The 7,340-nt window shown below is 36.9% G+C and overlaps 1 long non-coding RNA gene across 1 annotated transcript; it reads right to left on the bottom strand.

Annotated features, from left to right (window-relative positions):
- Window positions 1-4,331: 4,331 nt before the first annotated feature.
- On the bottom strand, window positions 4,332-6,882 carry LOC146660246 (uncharacterized). Its single transcript, XR_014913507.1, has 2 exons — window positions 5,634-6,882; window positions 4,332-4,921 (listed from the first exon to the last, which is right to left on the bottom strand). It is a non-coding gene; the product is annotated as an uncharacterized LOC146660246 (long non-coding RNA).
- Window positions 6,883-7,340: the final 458 nt, after the last annotated feature.

Raw genomic sequence — 7,340 nt, 5'->3', positions numbered from 1 at the left:
AATTAAGCATCTTTATCAAGCTCTTATTTATACATGTCTAAACAATAATAGACACAGTGTGCTCTGTGACATTATAGTCTTCTACTTCTGCTTCCATCGGTTTGCATTTTAAACTCCCAGCCTTTCAGTTTGTTATGAACGACTTATATTTCTAACATTTTGTGATATAAAAGTGAACCATGCGACTTTTTTTATTTTCTGTTTGATGGAAGGACTTAAGACACGAGTTATTTAAACAATTCTAAATGACAGTGTGATGGCCATAGTACTTTATGTGGGCCAAATGTGTTAAGGATAATGTTTATCAATGTAAAATTGCAAAGAACCTTTGGATAGATTATAACATTTTGTAAACAGTTACCTCAGAAGCTGTACTGGCAGTTCTATGTATGTAAGGTAAAACTATCCACAGTACTTCCACTTAAGTAACTAAACACATAAAGTCACCCTTACCAGTAATCCGCTGCTCCTTGAAAAAAGTAGCACAAACAGACAACTGACTGAGCAATGATAAGTAGAGCTACCCGAGGCCGATACTCAAGCAGAAGAAAATTAAAAGTTGTTGTTTTTGTGGCTCGAAAAATTAAAGAAAGTATGTTTAATAATTCAACAAGACCCGCACCTTCAACACATGTACATTCAAATTTTGGAACAGGCTCAACATTGCTGTTTGTTCAATAGTTTTTATCCGTTCGAAAAAGTCATTTTACGGCTTTAATGTTTCCAGCTGATAAGGAGAATGAGTGCATTTCAAATGAGCGTCCAAAGGCTTTAAACATCTGCTTTGTCTGTAACGACAGTATCAAACTACAGAGCATTGTTTTTACTAAAATTCAACATTTTCAGATGAAAATTTGGCTGCTTTTTGTTTTTTTCACTGTAACACACACTTCAACGCCGTTTTTAGGATATTCTTGGTGATCCCACCTTTTTTCATATTTAGGCTTTTGGCACTGAGGATATCTAATACGCATGTTGTCACTGTGTTTTTGTACTACCAGCTGCGAGGGCTCTGCTTTGAGCAGTCTGTTTTTATTTTGTCTCGTGACTGTGTGTTTTTTTTTTTCAAACGAGATCCTCCTCAGTTTGATTTTGTTACCACAAACTTTGTGTGAAGTTCACAACAGAGGTAAAGAGATTTAAACACCCCAGTTTAAGGAGGCAGGCAGGGGTTGGACCACCTGCACAGGACACAGGAGATGTGCAACAGAAGCAGAGGGAACATTTTACAAGATGATAAATGGCAGATTTAGGTGATTAAGGACTGTTGACAAGATTAAAAGACACGTCCGTCAGAGTTCAACAACATTACAGTTTGATTAAATAAAACTTTTTTAAACTACACAAGGGTCATTTTCTCCTCTGATAGTAAGCATTTTTATTTTTGTATATAAATAAATGTTGATGTTGTGCTATGGGATTGTTTGTTTCAATTTTACTTATAATGTACCAAATCACTACAACAGGCGGCTCAAGACGATGCCATCCAGAGTAAGGATCTTGTTAGCCACAGTGTTTCTAAGATTTTTACGCCCCGTCACAATAACCTCAGTTCTATCTGAACTTAGAAGCAGAAAATTAAAGCTCATTATGTGTCTAAGACATCCCGGCGGTTTAACCAATAAAAGCGGGTATCATATGCATAGCAGTGAAAATGTATGCTATGCTATGCCTTCTAAAGCGCGTATAATGTAAACAAAACTGGTCTTTGCACAGAAGCCTGTGGAGCTTCATAATTAACCTCAGTGTGTGAAGAGGACTCTCCATTTAATAATAGCTGTAATAACATGTTATGGCCAACGGTGTTAAACGCTGCACTTGGGTCTAGCAGGGAAGATTTCAACTTTTCAATATGAATGAAGGCTGAAAACTGATTAGATTAGTGTCTGATGATCTTTTCTGTGCTTCTTCAAGTTTGTAACACCGAACATATTAAAGGATGATATAAGGTTCACAGGAAGAGTTTAATTAGACACACTTACTATTTTTCTTTATACTCTTTCTTTCTTGACATGTTTAATATGCTTACTATCAGAGGAGAAAATGACCCTTGTGTAGTTTAAAAAAGTTTTATTTAATCAAACTGTAATGTTGTTGAACTCTGACGGACGTGTCTTTTAATCTTGTCAACAGTCCTTAATCACCTAAATCTGCCATTTATCATCTTGTAAAATGTTCCCTCTGCTTCTGTTGCACATCTCCTGTGTCCTGTGCAGGTGGTCCAACCCCTGCCTGCCTCCTTAAACTGGGGTGTTTAAATCTCTTTACCTCTGTTGTGAACTTCACACAAAGTTTGTGGTAACAAAATCAAACTGAGGAGGATCTCGTTTGAAAAAAAAAAACACACAGTCACGAGACAAAATAAAAACAGACTGCTCAAAGCAGAGCCCTCGCAGCTGGTAGTACAAAAACACAGTGACAACATGCGTATTAGATATCCTCAGTGCCAAAAGCCTAAATATGAAAAAAGGTGGGATCACCAAGAATATCCTAAAAACGGCGTTGAAGTGTGTGTTACAGTGAAAAAAACAAAAAGCAGCCAAATTTTCATCTGAAAATGTTGAATTTTAGTAAAAACAATGCTCTGTAGTTTGATACTGTCGTTACAGACAAAGCAGATGTTTAAAGCCTTTGGACGCTCATTTGAAATGCACTCATTCTCCTTATCAGCTGGAAACATTAAAGCCGTAAAATGACTTTTTCGAACGGATAAAAACTATTGAACAAACAGCAATGTTGAGCCTGTTCCAAAATTTGAATGTACATGTGTTGAAGGTGCGGGTCTTGTTGAATTATTAAACATACTTTCTTTAATTTTTCGAGCCACAAAAACAACAACTTTTAATTTTCTTCTGCTTGAGTATCGGCCTCGGGTAGCTCTACTTATCATTGCTCAGTCAGTTGTCTGTTTGTGCTACTTTTTTCAAGGAGCAGCGGATTACTGGTAAGGGTGACTTTATGTGTTTAGTTACTTAAGTGGAAGTACTGTGGATAGTTTTACCTTACATACATAGAACTGCCAGTACAGCTTCTGAGGTAACTGTTTACAAAATGTTATAATCTATCCAAAGGTTCTTTGCAATTTTACATTGATAAACATTATCCTTAACACATTTGGCCCACATAAAGTACTATGGCCATCACACTGTCATTTAGAATTGTTTAAATAACTCGTGTCTTAAGTCCTTCCATCAAACAGAAAATAAAAAAAGTCGCATGGTTCACTTTTATATCACAAAATGTTAGAAATATAAGTCGTTCATAACAAACTGAAAGGCTGGGAGTTTAAAATGCAAACCGATGGAAGCAGAAGTAGAAGACTATAATGTCACAGAGCACACTGTGTCTATTATTGTTTAGACATGTATAAATAAGAGCTTGATAAAGATGCTTAATTTCTTAACAAATAAACAGGTGGAGTGATCTTTATCAAAAGTGGATGTTGCATCTGTGGCTAAACCCCTGTACCCAAAAACTTTAAAAATCTAGTGTGTGTGAGGCTGTGTAAGTAAAGCTTGCCCTTCACACCCGCGTGTAACAAACCATTTGTTGGGGGGTTGTGGATTTGTCACCTCAGCATTGTGAAAGTGGGGAAACATGTTTCTGGCTGTGCATAAGATTTCTGCTTACAACTTAGAATCTCAGTTCTAAATGAAATTCAGATGTTTTTTTTAAGTATGGCTAATGTATTATTTGACTTCTAAGGCACACACACACACACACACACACACACACACACGAACAACAACAACAACACAGAGAAGAAGAAGAGGGGGTCGTTTTACTACGCATCATAAAAACGCTATCATTCATCTTCCAACTGTATCTTTCTGTTCTGTCTTTAGAATCATTGGTTGTTTACTGAGCCGTACTTTGGGAGTCATACTGTTGTGATACTGGGGAAAAAGGGTAAGGTCTGATAGACTAAACCCTTACACACATAACTTGAAAAACCTAAAGAGTGTGTGAGACTGCTAGCTGTGTTGTTCAGCAATAAACTTATCTACAAATGTGTTAGTAAAGAGTGACTTGTACTTCTGTCCCATTAAGCAATGGTTTAACAAATTTCACTGCAAACTATAAAAGGAATCTGGATTTATATAGAACATAGTAGTGCAGGAAACACTAGTATGTGTCTATGGAACAAATCTCCTTCAGCGTTCAAATGACCAAAGTGAGGCCTACAGGCGTTTCTCTCAGTTGGTTGTGTTCAGGGAAAAAGCAGCTAAATACACTGTGACTGCTCCACATTGTTAGTGAGTTAACTCTGGATATCTGTAGGTTTTGTCAAACTTGGAGTGAACAAAAGCAGAAAAACAGTAAAAGATGCAGACAGTGAAAGTCTGGTTTATTTCATGAACACAATGAAACATTTTACAGTCCACAGAGCAAAGTAGCATACATGATAAATAGATACACATAACACGGTCAGTGAGAAGTAAAACTCGTCGTCTTACCACATGTTATATTCTGTAAACTTAAAATAAACCACAGAAATTAGAGTTTAGTGTTTTAAAGTCATTATTAAAAACATGAGTCAACATTACTGAAGTGACACTTTAACGATGCTTCATATCACAGTCTTTATGATGATAAAACATGTTCTCTCATTAGTAGTTGTCTGCGCTGTCACTTGTCATGAAAATGTCCTGAGTCAGGGTTCCTCTTCAATTACCATTGATCATTAATAGGACGCACAAAAGATTTGTTACATTATCCCCATAAACAACACGCTTTTATAGAAATCATTGTGACACAAATATTTAGATTCTTGCTTCACAATGTGCACGAACTCAAAATCTTTAGCTTCATATTTATAAAGTATCGCAAAGAATACATTTATACCATTGTATGAGCTACACTTCTTGTAAAAAACTGATTGGTAATGCGTTTGAGAAAAGCTCCTGCTGTGACCTTCCTTCTGTGAGGGCACACACACTCACGCACACACACACACAGAGAGAGAGAGAGAGAGAGAGAGAGGGGGGGGGGGAGATCATTAATACAAAGGATTGGAGCCGTTTTTGGATTTTCACTTGTTGTTGGCTTTAATATGAACAGTCACATGAAATTCATTCCAGTTTTTTTTTTTGCCTTTGCTTCAATTAAGATGTTTCTTTAAATCTACAACAGCTTCCTTTTCAAAAAAGTTTACTGACATAGTAAGGAAGTAGCTAGGGACCTCAGTAAGTATGAGCAACAATAGCTTAGGGACAGTTTCTACAATAAATAGGATTTCATCATCTGCTGTTCGTCAAAAAGTGCCATTAAAACAATTCAGCGGACCCTCAGAGTGCGGATACAAACTGTTTTCAGCTGTAGAGGTAGAGGTACTCTTCATGTACTTATCAACATACAGTTTAGCGGAGTGGATTAGAGTGCATTGGTGCTTGGTCCTCTTTTATTTAGCACGGTTATACCATTGTGAATTTAGCTATACGAATATGCTCAAGAGTCTATCATATGTTTGACATGCAACTAAAAATTCGAAAATATATATTTTTTAAATCAGTAACTTTGCAAATTTAGAGGAATTGTTTTCGGACAACATATGTCTCACATTTTAAACAGGGTTTGAATAATCAGCACTGACATACAGACATTTATGCCCTGGGTATAACAGACATGCTTACCTTGTGAAAGGCCCTCGGATTTCTTGGAGCAGAGAAACACTCTGTGTTGTTGCTTTTCTCTATTGTATAAGCAGCGCCCGACTGTCAGAAACGCTCTGTGCTGGTAGCAAAGTCGGCTCCAACGCACATTCAGGTGAAAAAACAAGTTAAAACGCTATACCTTGCGGCAGTTGTGAAGTGCTGAGGAAAATACTGTGTGTCTGATGGGGTGTTTTTATATAGGTGGGGCTACTTTCAGTTGACCTCTGAGATGTAGAGATAAAAGAGCATGATGAAAGGAAGAAAGGTGGCAGGCCTTTGGAGACTCTGTTGGACATGGTTTCTGCTGGCCTCTGACATGATAAGACTAGTTGCATTAAAGCCATTAACTGTTTGTGTATATACACCTTTGGGCTGGGATGCTCTTGATAAGGAGCCTCTTTTGTTTGCTTCATGACTTCTTTTGCAGACTGTTGGGAGCCTAGCTGCACCCCCTCTGTCTAACTGTTACAGAGTGTGGGAATATGTGTTTTTTAGAAGTATCACAGTTTATTTCTAAAAGAATACATGTTGTTTGCGGTGCTCTATTTAAAACTATTGGCCTGTGAAACTTTTAGAAAAGTGAAATGCCCCTAAAGTAGTTAAATCATCTATGTGTAATCATCGAGTCTAACTGTTGCAGACTAGTAGATAATTATAAGACTAGCTGCATTAAAGCCACATTGAGGTTGATACAGCTCTAGTGTGAATATGTACTTTTAGAAGTATCACAGTTTATTTCTAAAGGGATACATGTTGTTTGTGGTGCTCTATTTAAAAAAAAAACTACTAGCCTGTGAAACTATTAGAAAAGTGAAATCTTCCTAAACTAGCTAAATTAAATGCTGTGTGGGAATACATGGTTTTTAGAAGTATCACTGTTTATTTCTAAAGGGATACCTGTTATTTGCTCCTAAATAGCACTGAAGAAAATGCAAAAGGCTCCTAACTAGTTAAAATACCCCTAAAGTAGCTAAATTAAATCACCTATGTCTAAATAACAGAACTCTGAGACCTATACAATCCTTTAAAAAGAGTGTGAAATGCCACTAAAGTAGTTAAATCAGCTATGTGTAATCAGCGAGTCTAACTGTTGCAGACTAGTAGATAATTATAAGACTAGTTGCATTAAAGCCACATTGAGGTTGATACAGCGCTAGTGTGAATATGTACTTTTAGAAGTATCACAGTTTATTTCTAAAGGGATACATGTTGTTTGTGGTGCTCTATTTAAAAACTACTAGCCTGTGAAACTATTAGAAAAGTGAAATCCTCCTAAACTAGCTAAATTAAATGCTGTGTGGGAATACACGGTTTTTAAAAGTATCACTGTTTATTTCTAAAGGGATACCTGTTATTTGCGGCCCTCTGTTTGAAAACTATTTGCTCCTAAATAGCACTGAAGAAAATGCAAAAGGCTCCTAACTAGTTAAAATACCCCTAAAGTAGTTCAATTAAATCACCTATGTCTAAATAACAGAACTCTGAGACCTATATAATCCTTTAAAAAGAGTTTAATTAAAACACATTATGGTTTCATTAAATAATACTCTATTAAACACATGTGAACTCATATGACCCCTGGACACACATGCACGTGCAAAAAGTCCGTTCTCGCGCACGTGCACACGCACATGGACGCGGAGGGGGATAGGGGAGGGGGGAAAATGCTCTCGGGGTGGGGGGTGT

Source organism: Rhamphochromis longiceps, linkage group LG10 (assembly GCF_057381845.1).
Source record: "Rhamphochromis longiceps isolate RC_006_pf linkage group LG10, R_longiceps_female_GT1.1, whole genome shotgun sequence".
In the NCBI taxonomy this organism is placed as follows: Eukaryota; Metazoa; Chordata; class Actinopteri; order Cichliformes; family Cichlidae; genus Rhamphochromis; species Rhamphochromis longiceps.
The sequence above is the reverse complement of the archived record's forward strand: the minus strand, read 5'-3'. Positions and strand labels throughout refer to the sequence as shown.